Source organism: Diuraphis noxia, unplaced genomic scaffold, assembly GCF_037042655.1.
Source record: "Diuraphis noxia isolate RWA-SAM2 unplaced genomic scaffold, SU_Dnox_SAM2 contig0001, whole genome shotgun sequence".
Classification (NCBI taxonomy): domain Eukaryota; kingdom Metazoa; phylum Arthropoda; class Insecta; order Hemiptera; family Aphididae; genus Diuraphis; species Diuraphis noxia.
This window is the reverse complement of record NW_028301711.1, coordinates 80,820,634-80,834,768: the sequence shown is the minus strand read 5'-3', so window position 1 is coordinate 80,834,768 and position 14,135 is coordinate 80,820,634. Positions and strand designations below refer to the sequence as shown.

The following is a 14,135-nucleotide window of genomic DNA, read 5'->3' as shown; positions in this document are numbered from 1 at the left end:
ATGAAATATAAAAATGTCTATGTTTTTATGTATTTAAGTTTGTTTATTTATGGTTGATTTATTTCATTACTTATACTCTATTCGCCATAAGTTGACCCACTTGCTCGACGAAAACCGGTCATAGCTGCGCAGGCCACCGCGTCGTCGGGGCGCTAGTGTTTATCGTTACCACCGCACCTGGCGTATACGTAGTGATTTGATTATTTTCACGACGCATCGACACTATCTCCGCGAACGCGCGCTATTATATTGCTATAATTCGTATCAATTATTTTGTATAACATTCTGTATGCACGGCGGCAGCTGACTACTACGACGAACACCGCCGATTGCCGAACACCACTGACCAATCACAAGCCACCTGTCTCCGACATGGGGGGTCTGAACGTTTCGGCGGCTCAGTATGCATGCGCGCCAGTGGCATTACGGCGAATAGAGTATAGTAATATTGATCATCTTATACTATTAATTATTATACAACAAAAGGTAAAGGTAATTATTTACAAGTTACGCTCATGATGTAAAGAATACTTTTTTAGTATTGTATTCGGAATACGTATTCAATAATTTTTTCAGAAAGCATTTAAAATGGTATTCGAATAAAAAAAAGTATTTAAATACATATTCATATTATTAAATTTATTCGAATACTTAACAATTTTACAAGACTGAACTGCAACTTGCAAGCATAAAAGCCATAAAACGTTCTTTTCTATTGGGAATAATAAAAAACTAACAGTACTGACTAGCAGCGCTCGGCGGTTTTATGAACTACGCGGAGCGTAACTAGTTCTGATACAGCGCGCAATGCTTAACCTGTTCTTTATAACCGTGGTCTAGAGCAATATTACTCCAAGGTCTAAAGACAGCACAAGAGCAAATACCTTATCAATTACCATATCGTATTTCTTATCGATTATCATAATCGTCAAAAATTTTCAAATCGCAAAACTTTTTTCAGTTTTTGAAATTTTGTTTTATTCAAATATGTTTGAGTGCGCGCATTGTAATCATAAATTTTGTAAAAAATACAATTTAATTAGGCATACAAAGTTACACAGGACGCACCATTAAATCTTAAGACAACTGATAGATGCAGATATTTAATTAGATATAATTAATATGAATTTTGTTTCGTTTCAGGGTAAATATACTGATAGGATCGGAGGTCAGGATCAAATAAACATATTACACGGGTTGGTTTAATAGTTATAACACTTCTCATATATTTTAGAACAAAGCTAGTTAAACAAATAATATAAAACAACGGCAGTCGGCGGCGATCGTTCGTCGGGTGCCAAGCGTCGCACACCGCGGTTCGCGAAAGACAGGACGAGGTAGCCGGCGAGCGCCGTCGAGCCGACAGGAGCGGCCGGCCCGCACCAGTGTTGCCACCGGTGGAGCTAACAATACTATTTGAATTTTTCACTCCTTAACTTATTTATGGAATCAATATTTTGATTTTTCATAATTTTGTATAGAGTTTGAAGAATGGAAATCCATTGAGGAGGTAAGTTCTTCGTCGCGGTTTGTTAAACAAAGGGGGATAAGATTTAACAATTATAAAACTGTAGCCACAAGTATTTATTATTGTCATCGTTCTGGAATATTTTTGAGCAAAGCTACAGGAAAACGTGCCATGATAATTATTGGTTTATGTAAATTAGGCAAGTGTCAAAATCAGTAATATACATTAATCAACGCGAATGTAAACTGAATTTATTTATAACATCACTAAATAGGTATAATCATGAATCTCTTTTTAATTCTTTTTAATCTCTGTTGTAACTTTTAATACTACTTTCAAAATAGTAACCTCAAATCGACCTCAAAATCAGTGTTAATGTTAACGATGAACTGAGGAAAATCCAAAAAAATGATTGTTTGTAGTTTATGAAACTGTATTATTCATTTATTTTACACTAAATTATATTTATTTTCTGGTATACCAGAAGGTAAAATCTTAAAATTGATATAAGATGTTAAGACAAGATGAAACAGTTTGTATTATATGCTTGAACGATTCTTACATCTGTAACGAATAATATCATCCATTCTGTTGGAGAGGCCAGGTGCACCAGACATGATAACAACCAGAGAGCTACAAGTTCTTAAAGAAGTCAAATTATTAATGCAACCTTTAGAAGACTTAACAAACAAAATTTCTGGTGAAAAATTTGCTATAATCAGTACAATTTTACCTTTAATTAACTGCACAACTAATGCTATAACTAATATTCACACTGCAACGCAAATTGGAAATGATTTAAAGGGAAAAATTTTATTTGATTTAACGATTTAAAAATCTTGAAATATTCAATGATTTTCCTCTAGCAACTTTATTGGATCCGAGGTAATATATTTTAGAATTTAATTAAATTAATTTTTTTCTGGATTCTAAGCATAGCAATGACAGTATTTTTTTTATATTTTATATTTCGATTATTTTAGATTTAAGAACCTCCATTTTAAAGATCCCGTGCGATGTCAGAGATCTATTGATATATTAAAACAAATATTAATACTCAAAGAAAATTCAGAAAATGTTGCATCCACTGAGCCTCACACAAATAATCTGACTGCAAATAAACCATCAGATTCGTTTGATATTTGGTCATATCACACTTCTGTGGCAACTGAACAGGTTCAAAATAAAAGTTCTCCTATGTACCAAGAGGTAAAATTTACAATTTAAATTCTTAATAATGATTTAATTTTTATTTCAACTATTCTATTAATATATTAGCTTTATGATTATTTGGGAAAGCCTGTTGCCGACATACAAACTGAACCACTTCAAGCTTGGGAAATTGTAAAGTCCATGTACCCAAACTTATACCAAATTGCCAGACAAAAACTTAGTATTGTTTCCACTTCTGTCCCATCTGAACGCTTATTCTCGAAAACTGGTCAAACCATTTCTAAAGCAAGGAACAGATTGACAGGTAAGCGATTAAGCAAGCTGATCTTCATGAGTTCGTTGAGTGAAGCAGATTGGTTTAATACTTCCTAATTTTTTTTAAATTGTATATTATATTCAATTATTTTAACTAACTTTTTTTTTTTAATGTTAATATGTTTTGTTTTTATTATGTTTTTTGTTAAAGTTTATGTTATTTTCTTGACATTTTAAAATTTAAATAAAAGTTAATAAGTTTCTTTTAATTTACTGAATTTGTAAGAAGTGTATTGCTATTTTTATATATTTGTGAAGTTTATTTTATTATTCTGTGCGAACTACCTAAAGATAATATGTTACAACTTGCAGGGTATCAATGAATTCAACTGGACACTGGACTGTACTAAAAATTATTTCATCAAATTTGATACGTCTTCGAGATGTTTGCCCGAATGGTTAATCCTCGCATCCGGTTGATCGTTATTGTCTGTATCTTGTAAGATCCTCGTTGCTGGCCGTTCCGCCGGACCAAATCTCTATGTCACACGAATTTTTCGATGGCGCATCAAGTATCCGCGTCGAAGCTCCGGTCTAAGCCATTCTCCGACGTCGGATATAACAAGAGGTTACCACCAAGTTAATTCCGTGGACAAAGATATATAGGCATCCGGCGATGTTCCGGAATTATCGTTTGACACGGCGCTCTACTATGAGAGTCGCACACGGAATCGTACCACCGCGCGCCGTATCAATCGTCGTTCGCTGTTCGGGGCTCTTGTACACCGTGGATCGGGGTCGGTGTCGGGTCTTCGTTTGACCGTACGATCGTTTTGTGGCGATGCTCTATGAGAGTTGCACACGGGATCGTGTCGGTCGTCGTTCGCTGGTCGAATCTCTTGAGGTCTCTTCGGGCTTCAATCTTCGTTGTAGTCTGGTTGAAGTTTGAACGAAAAATGAGAGTGTGTTTCTATGCCGAATCTTACTAGTATAAGTACTACCATCCGTACCGACTAGTAAACACATCCATTATCCGGATGCATGTTGTGTTTTCGCTCGTGATGGATTTGCTGATATCTCCGAAGTTTTTTGGGTTACAACCATGGAGAAGGTATGGTTTTCTTCGTCTTGACTTCCCCTATCCGTTGATGTACTTTTTATGTTTATATGATGTACGGAAGTGCTTGTAATTCCTTTTTAAGTCCAAAATGTGGCGTTTTACTCTCGTTCTGTCCTGTGATTGGTTGTACTCGTCCTACGCTATGATTGGCTGTCGTAAATAATAGTTGTTGGCTCTGTTCGTAAGCCTTTTTCGTAATGAATGTATTTATGTTCCGTTACAGAGTCAGGTGTATAGACGTGGATCCTAGCGTATAGGGTTCTGAATACACAACAAGTACAAATATGATAGGGACAGTGGGTGATGTTGGTGTAACGGCGTTAATCCTAGTGTATAGGATTCCAAATACACAACATTTATAAATATGATAGGGATGGTGTATAATCACTCACGTTATAGTCTCCACAGTTGTCGTTCCTGGTCTCTTCGCTCGTCAGGTGACGGGTGGGGAGTGGCGTTGATGGTGGTGGTCCGGCGGCGACTGGCAGCGGCTGTGGACTGCGGCGGTGGCTCGTACTGTCGGCAACGGTGGCTCGTCTTGTCGGTTTCGGTGGATCGTCGGTGTTGATCAACTGTTGAACGTAGTACCCAAAAACAGACCAGTAGTGTCAAGGCGTTAATACCGCTTTTGATATTCCGAGACTTGGTCGTTGAGTTATTCGGTTCGACAGTCGATACAAGGTGTCTGGTGACTGGCGTTTCCTGACTGTTTGTTAAGAAGAAATTAATAGTATTGATGAAAATGAGCAAGCTAAGATGGGTTACGAAGATGAGTCTCTTCCAGATACATCTAGTGTGACAGAAAAAGCAAAAATGAAATTTAAGAAACTACGTTGAACGCGTATTAATTGATTTTATGGAAAGTCACAAAACGCCCAAGAAACCGCTCGAAAATGATGATTTGGCATTTCTTTATTCTTTCCTTCCATCAGTTCAATCTTTAAGTATGGAACAAAAATTTATATTTAGAATGAAAACAATACAGCTCCTGAACAGTTTACGAAATAATGAAACGAATCAATCCATGCTGAGTCCTTGTGAGTGTACTCACACATCATATGTTTTCTCATCCGGCTCATATTGTTTTTGATCGTGATAATATGCCATCACCATCCACATCATTCGTCGGATTATATTACTCTCAATTTTCAGTTGAAGGTAATAATGTGTCGAACGATAGTGGAACTTTGGAAGGAGGTTATCACTATCAAAATCTACTGTGATTCACTGATTTTATTATTTGAATTTAAAAAAGTTAAAAACCAAGTTGTTACGGTTTGGATATGTATAAAAATAAAGTTTTATGGTTTGTTTCGGTAATTGTAATGAAATTAATTTAAAGTATTATTATTTTTTATCAAAACATAATTTTGTTACATTATTATGTCACTTTAATTTTAAATATTTAAGTATTATTAATAAATTCAAATTATAAAAAAAAAAAAATGTAATGTAGCTTATTTAATAAAAATAATAATATTCAAATTAAAGTTTATTTTCTAATTATTTAATTTTATACTGAATTATAACTTGATTTTGACATGTATATATACAATATACATGTACCTTAAAGTTATCACAAATTTTTCCTCTGGTTGAATATCTATTCACATATTTATATATTGCCGTTTTATATCATTTTCTATGTACGATAACAACTCATCAAATGAACTTATTTCATCATCAAGGATCGCACTTATCGACATGCGAAAATAATTAAAAAACTTAACATTGTCTGTTCGAAGTTGCTTATACAATTGAAAATAATGATCATGTGATTGACGTTCAGAGTTTATAGGGTGAACCCAAAATTGTCTTCTTTGCTGGTTTCTTAAGTACAATTATGTCAAACATGAGAACGTAACAATTTCGTTCGAATCCATTACACCTAAGCCTTGTCACCTGCTGACAGTCCTTCAAGGTCTCTGCTATGTTTGATAGTTTGGTCGATTCACATTTTTGTTGTGCATTTTCCTGCGTTCCTACAAGTTTCGTCTGTATAATAATAAATAGTCCACCCTTCATCACGGAACTTACGAATAGTCTCGAGATACCGGCTTCTACAGCCAAATTACTATGCCATCTCTTCCTATCAGGGCACTATTACATCCTCTTTTGAAATATACAAAATTCAGTGATTTTAAAATACGGTATAAATTTGTCTGGGAATATATCGTATAGATGTCTTCACAGACTTCAAAATGATGTTCAGTGTCGGCATTTCACCTTTAAACCAGAAGCCTTTCTGCGAACCGCGTTCTTTTCAAATTTATCTGCCTTTTCCTTGATCGTCATTCGTCAATCTAATTTTGTTTTTATTTGGGGATTTCACTACGCTAATGTTTTTGTAGTCCAAAATCGTGTTTTGAACACTATTTTGCCCGATGCATGGAAATTATTTAGGCTAGCTCTTTAATTTTCAGTTCTGCATTTTGTCTCATCATGTTTAGTCCGTAAATGAAAAATAATATAATAGTGTATGTAAAAAATAAGTAACAATATAAGGTATAAAACAATACAATCGAAATCCAATAACACTGCACCAAAAGTCAAGTCGTATCCGTAATTCGTAAATTATATCATACAGTATTTAAATAAATGTATAAAATATAACAACGGTTATCTTTAGTTTGTCCATCTAGAAACAGTAGTAATGAACTATCGTCCAGATAAAAAAATTAAATTATAGGGTTATACAAAAATAGTATACGACGTATAGAGGATGTATACTATAAATAATGTGTTTAAAAATAGATAATTGTATAACGGACAATAACAATGATAAATAGTATTATCTAAAATAATTTCAACCGTCCAAAATAAATGGTTGTCAGTAACTTCTTAACATAAATTATTCATTTCATTTATATGTATATTATTAAATATTGATGGTTAATTTAAAAAAATATAGGACTTCGATCTGAGGTCCCGGTACATTGCACCCCCTGCACCCTCGCTAAATCCGGCATTGTTAATAATATATCCATATCAGATGCTACCTGTATGCCTTCATGACATTCTGGACATGATGACAGCTCCATCGGTCTACTACATTCAGTTATGTAATAAATGTGGCCATTCACACATTTGTACCAATGGCCCTGACCTCTAATACCTGTTTCAAAACTGGATGACATAGCTTCATGAATCATTTGTCTTTCTTCATCGATTAAGAAGTCTAGAAGTTCATTAATTTTTAGTTGGATTTCTATCGTAAAATTTTGAATTTCTTCATCCAAACTTAATGTTTACATTTTCCATGAAATTAACAAAGCCTCCATATGTTCTATTATTTTTTTTTTACTTCATTTGTGTCAGAGTGCATAGTTATTTCTACCTGAACTTTTGAATTGGACAAGATTTTAAATAAACTCACGATCCTTGCACCACGCGCCATCTGTGATAAATGAATTTCATACTTATATATTTTTTAGTACTGTAAATGGATAAATCCTTAGTAGATGTATAATATGAAAATTGATACACAGCACGACAGCTACCCGGCGGATATTCATTTCGAAATGTTCATTATCATAATTACGGATTACGAATTAAGACTAATAACTTAGTTAAAACAATTTTTAACCAAGTTCTAATCCAAATTCCATAGTCAACTTTTAAAATTTTAATAATTTGGTATAATATTTCTTCGGTCCACTTTTATTTTGTCTGAAAAGGGTATTATTATAATTAAAAATATCTAAATAATACTTAGGTATATAATACAATTTAAAATAAGGTTGAGTTTGATCTAATTTTCAACGTTGTAATTCACATGAACAATGATGGCTCTATTACATTTCATAATGCAATGTTTACGTTGAGGTTCAGTTTTACATTTTAATGCAATTGAATGTCTATAGTCGGGTATGATTTTTTTAACCAGAAAATATCGTTAAGTTAAGAAAACAAATTTGACACTATAGGTTACTTAACAATTAACATGCTTGATATTCACATGGTTTAATTAGTTTAAATCATGAGATATTATTCTGTATGTGTCCACAAAGTAAAGTTCTCGGAATTCTAATACTACAAAATTATTTTATATCATATAATTATGTTGTGGATAAATTAATAAATAACAAAATAACTACTGTATATTATAACTTAAAACATCTTTAAATCTAGAATATTACCTTCTCATGTTTTTGATCTTCTGGGTTACCTAAACACGTATCCACGGACATGGGCAAGAGGCTGGTGGAGACCAAATCGGCCAGTGACATTGAATCTCAAAGAGAAGCAAGTTATTAGCCAACCTCCCCATGGAAAAAAGTCATTGAACTCAGATGGCCGTGACAACCTATATGCCCATGTCCTACTCATCAGTTGCGAGCGACTATCTGCTATAACACAATAAATGTCTCATAAATGGTGATTCACGGACAGCTGAACGGTTTGTAAGACATAGAAAATATTAGGAATGTGTGTTCTTGTATAATAGTAGTACAGATGTGTATACGCTCATAGATACCTGACAAATTATATCTTATATTGGATTTTATATTGATACCTAAATATTTTTATTTGTACTAATTATAGTCGCTAGTGTCGCTGCTGTCAGTTGTCCGGTCGACTGAGCACACCAGCTGACATTATTATTATTATTATTGTTACCACTATTAAACTCTGTTTTACTGATAATTTAGAGATGGGTTGATGTTTCGATGTTCGTTGTATCGATATATTGAAATTTAAAACATCGATTAATTCTTGAAATCGATTCTCATAGTGGAAATATCGATGTTCATAGGAATAACAGAGATGTTTTACTTTTTATAAAAAATGCACAGAAAATAAAAATTTTAAAAATTCTAGAATAGTCATCATCTTATAATAAAGAAAAATTTGTATTTTAATTGTAATTTTCATATTGATATTAGTATTTAGTACATACATTCAAAATATTAACTCTTAGAATATAAATTTATAAATAAACAACAAATGTATTTTTTTTTAAAGATTAAAATATAACATAATATTCAAAATATAACTCCTTGAATATAAATTTATTAGAAAACAACAAATACATTTTTTTTTAAAGATAATATACTGTTATACATAAAACATAACTGGTTATTAATGTATTAAAAATAACAAATACATTTTAATTATAATATTATCTTATTTACAAATTTGTGAAACAAAAGCAATTACCTATTCATAATGACCACAATGTGTTATCAATTGATTGCAAAAATAATAATTTATTCAAGTGTTTTGAAGTAAGGCGGTTTCATAGTTTATTTAGTGTCAGCCCAGCTTTTGAAAACAATCTCTCACTAGGTTGTCAGATAATCGTGCAACACTGGATTTCAAATATAAATTATGCTCGCTTGGGAATCCTATTTCATCTGACTGACGCTGTCCTCTGTGACCAGAAGATTGTTGTACAATTTGTTCGTGATCTTGTCACAAATCGAACGGATTTGCCACATCATGGTCTAAAAAATAAATATATATATTATATATTAAACATATTATAATACAGTTTATTTATTATTTTGACTTGAATTTTTTATACCTATGATGTCATCATCAGAAGAACTCTTACTAACATAATTGTTTTGCTTTATCTCGTCAGAAATATATTTTAGTATGTTAAATAAAGCTAAAGGATCTTTGAAATAAATTTTTTTGAAACATGGATCTAAAATTGTTGACATATCTAAAAGAGCAATTTAAATAAAAAAAAACAATTCTCCTCTGCACAAAATCTCTGTTCACAGCTATACAAAATTCCTGCTTTAAGCTGAGTACCTATCTGCTGTGTAGGTTTAAATTGATTGATGTTTTTTGTCATCATGTAGATCATGGGAATAACTATACTGGTTGCATGGAGTGGACACTCTTGGGCGGCGCGTGGCGGGCCGATAATAGAGAATCAGTCGGCCATGACACCGACGACACATAGTGTGCACATTGCTATGGCAAAATAAAGAATCTTTACGTTTGTATAAGGTTGTTTAAGGTGCGATTCCTTAGAACGCGTCTAAAGACGCACGACTGATGCGGCTGAAGGTACGGCTTCCTATCTGCGGTTGGCTGCATGCGACTGAACGAAACGACTAGTCGCAATGACTGATCTATATTTAAACTGCGAACGTGGTTTCCAATGTTCGATCGACGCGTGCGTGTCGAAAATAGTCGTTGCGGCTTGCAACTGTAATATTCGATAGCAGTGTTGTTGATGAGTCGCATGGGTGTTTTGATCAATAATCTATTTTTATGTGTTTTATGACGGATTTATTATAAATATTTAAATAATAATCATGTCAAAAACTATAATGTCAAAATTTTTGCCAAACGAAGACGAAATTTTAGTTGTGGAAGTTGAAAAACAACGTGCTATCTATGATAATTCTCTGGAACAACATAAGGACTACAGTTATATAAGTAAATGTTGGAACAATATTTCAGATGAAGTTGGAAAATCATGTAAGAATAATATTTTTTTGAACGTTGCATTCTAATAGTTAAGGTTAAAGTTAGGAATAACGAATATATTTAGTGAATAAACATTTTGATTAGTATTATAGCTGATGATAGCAAAAATAGATGGCAGAATATACGTGATACCTATATGAGACACAAAAAAAAACTAGGCACTGGATCTCCAGCAATATTGTCTAAAAAGAAATGGCTTTTAGATGGTCATTTGTCATTTTTGGGTAATGTTGAGTATGAAAGAATGTAAGTAAATTTATCAATTTTGTACTTTTATTCATAACTTTAAATTCAACTAGAGTTATAGTAAATTATTTATACGATGTTTCGATTGTTTTTTCTCGTAGCCATTTCGTAAAATCCATCTTTTTGTGAAAAGTATGTACGTCATATTTAAATTTGAAATACTTAATACTAAACAAGATTTTTATGTAATATTATGTATATTTTGTAGTTGAAATATGAGTAAAGTATGGTATGATGAGTATTTATAGCAATTCATATATAATTACAGTATTTAAATTTTAATTATATTATTCATCGTAATTTTTCATTTTCATCGATGATTCATTATTCTAGAGTTTCATATTTTCATTCATTTAACTGTACTCAGTACAAACATAATAAATAATAACTGTATTTTAACAGTAAATTATTAGTACATTAGGGGGTGACAGATTTATATTGACATATGATTATATTATGTAGATATTAATTATATCAAAAAATAAATAAATTTATTAGATAATATATTTTAGATTTGGGGAAGTAAAAATGCTTCGATTTTCGATTTCAGTACCTTATGTTAGATCAGAAAGTGAATCAAGTTAGTACTTATTTGGGGAGTTAAAAGTAAAAAATTCTCAGTACTTTTCTAAATAATCGATAAAAACAAACTAAAAATTACGGGGAAAACGTCAAATCTTACGCACAATCAGTTCTCGACAAAATCAATTTTGGTTTTTGATGTAACATTAAAAAAAATGACCATAGATACATGAAATTTTCACCGAATGTTTATATAAGTATATTCTATCCACCATGCAATTTTAAAAAATTTTCGACTTAAGTTGAACTATTCATAGGTATTTGAAATTTTCGATCATTATTAAATTTTTTAAAATTAATATCGATAAAAATTTATTTGTTAGGCAGAAGTGCGTGAAAATTTGATACAAGGCTCTTAACATATTGTTACAATAACAATTGATTAATAAAAGAAATATAAAATATATAGTCACAATTTTTTTTTTTATAAGCATTTAAATTTCAAATTTTGACTAAACACGTAAAAATTACGGAAATGTTCAAATTATCTTAGATAGAAATTCATAAAAGTTTTTCTTTTTAATTCTAAGATTTGAAAAATTAATACAAGGCTCCTAACATATTTGTACAATAGTAGTTGAGAAATAAAATAAATACATAGTCACAATTTTTTTTTATAGGCATTCAAAGTTTGAATTTTTACAACATATTATGTTAAAATCACGAAAATTCGTAAATTATTTTATGCTAGAAATTCATGAAAAATTTTCTTTTTATATCTAAGATTTGAAAATTTTTAATAATCTATAATACCTATATCCTAGACAGATAAACCCGTTTCTGCTCAGAATCGTTTTTCGTATACAATGATATAATATCATTGGATTCAAATTTAATTCCATCCATTACAGTAGGTAACCCACTTATAACCTTCTGTACAGCAGAGATTGACTAGGAATATGTATATGTATATAATATATAGTATTTACCATAGAAAATTATTATAAATTTTAATATTTTTGTACGATATCAAATGTATCCAATGATCTCGACTCCACAATATCTGAAAGTAGCCAAGATAATACTGACGAAATAGACTTATTTTTTAAGATCATTGCAATTTCAGTGAAGAAGCTTCCTCCCAGAGGCAAAACTGAAGCTAAATTCGGTATATTATCTTTAGTTGCACAGCTCGAAGATAAATACTTAAATGACGCTGGAACGCAACCCACTCAACCAATATTTCAAATACCCCCTCAAATGATGTTTCAAACGTCCTCTAGGTCTCCAGATTATAACAATTATAAAAAAAGAGTAAATCAGAAAAATAAATAAGTTATTCAAAAACACAATTGATGTTAATAATTTGATAGAAGTATTAAATGTTTACCTTCGTTTTCATTACTATCACTAGTATCCACAGTTTTATTTTTTTTGTTTCTTTTAAATAGGTGATGTTCATTTAAAATACTTTCATTGTCAGTTGATTCTATTTCAATTCGCTCATGCCAGACTTTATTGAAATTACCTATATAGCCATATGGTAAGATAATATGAAAAAAAATCAAAATCAGAGCTTACACATTTATAAACTGAAATTAAAAATTTCTATGATTGGATTGAAATAAAATACAAAGGAAAAGGATTGATAATTGCGATTTTAGTGAAACAAATTCAATTAAAATGTTTCATTTAGGAAGTTGAATTTTACATACTGTAAGTCTTGTTGCTGTTGTGAACTGATTTGATTATTATTTTATTATCATTATTATTATTATCATTAGTATGATTATTATTATTATCAATAGAGAGATTATGACTTTTACTTTATGTAGTGTTCATAATGTAATAAGAAATACAGTGTGCGTTTTTCATATGATTTATAAAATATAATGTGTTTATATTTTTATCCAAATCCATCTTGAATAATAAAAACAAATAAAACAGTTGCCACCAACTACCTACAAGGATTTTATATTGACACCAAGACTGATCTGGATCTACAGCAGCTTTTAAGTCTGTGCTAGTTACCCTTATCGCCAGTAACGATATTCTATTGTACAGGTAGACAATTTCTGTGTTTCTGTTTCAACAAGCCAGTTTATTGGGACTACACTATAGTCTTTTTCTGGAGAAAATATAACGACTACCCATTTTTTTTTTTTTTGAACAAATGAATCTGAAAGGACAAGATCAGAACGATCAGGTATAATGTTTTGGTATTTTATTTAAATAATAGGTAGGTACAGTAGGTAATTCAATAAAACAAAATAAAGAGTATATTAGTGAATTAAAACAATAATCAATTTTACTTAATTGTAACTGCTGCCAAAAACTATTTAAAGTAAGATTTAACCAGCTCATTAAATTATCACATCTAGAATAGATACAGTATTTGTGAAACTATTGTTGGACAAAAAAACTTATATGTGTTGCAAAATCCTAATTTTATAGTAAAGTTTTCCATAAGGTGTTTTATAATTTAGTATTTACATGATATATTTACTAGTAAATTACCTTTTTTATAAAAATCATATTTGTTAACACATCATAGGTTTTTTTTTGAAATGTATAGTTAATACCGAAATAACATTTTTGAAAATTTGGACATTCAAGATTTTTTGGTCCAATAGCATTATCTATTACTTACAATGCTCTAATTTAGTGAGGCAGAGGGACAGAGGACCTCATAAATTTGTTTACTACTTTGAGAGCATTCCTTCTATGAATTTTTATTAGAACGGGTTACAACTTACAAACGTTTTATTTTATAAAAATAATAATTATATAATATTGTAATTTTTTAATTACATAATTTCATAATGGTGTACCTGCCTAATCATTAAAATATTAAAATTTAGTTAAGTGATTTTTTTGTATGATAATTATAAATTGATAATT

At 31.0% G+C, this 14,135-nt stretch overlaps 1 long non-coding RNA gene and 1 pseudogene across 1 annotated transcript; both read left to right on the top strand.

Moving 5' to 3' along the window:
- Positions 1 to 14,135, top strand: part of LOC149061989 (uncharacterized) — a 354,191-nt pseudogene that overhangs the window by 319,850 nt on the left and 20,206 nt on the right.
- On the top strand, positions 2,238 to 3,013 carry LOC149061996 (uncharacterized). The gene is made up of 3 exons (XR_016190560.1): positions 2,238 to 2,353; positions 2,452 to 2,677; positions 2,747 to 3,013. It is a non-coding gene; the product is annotated as an uncharacterized LOC149061996 (long non-coding RNA).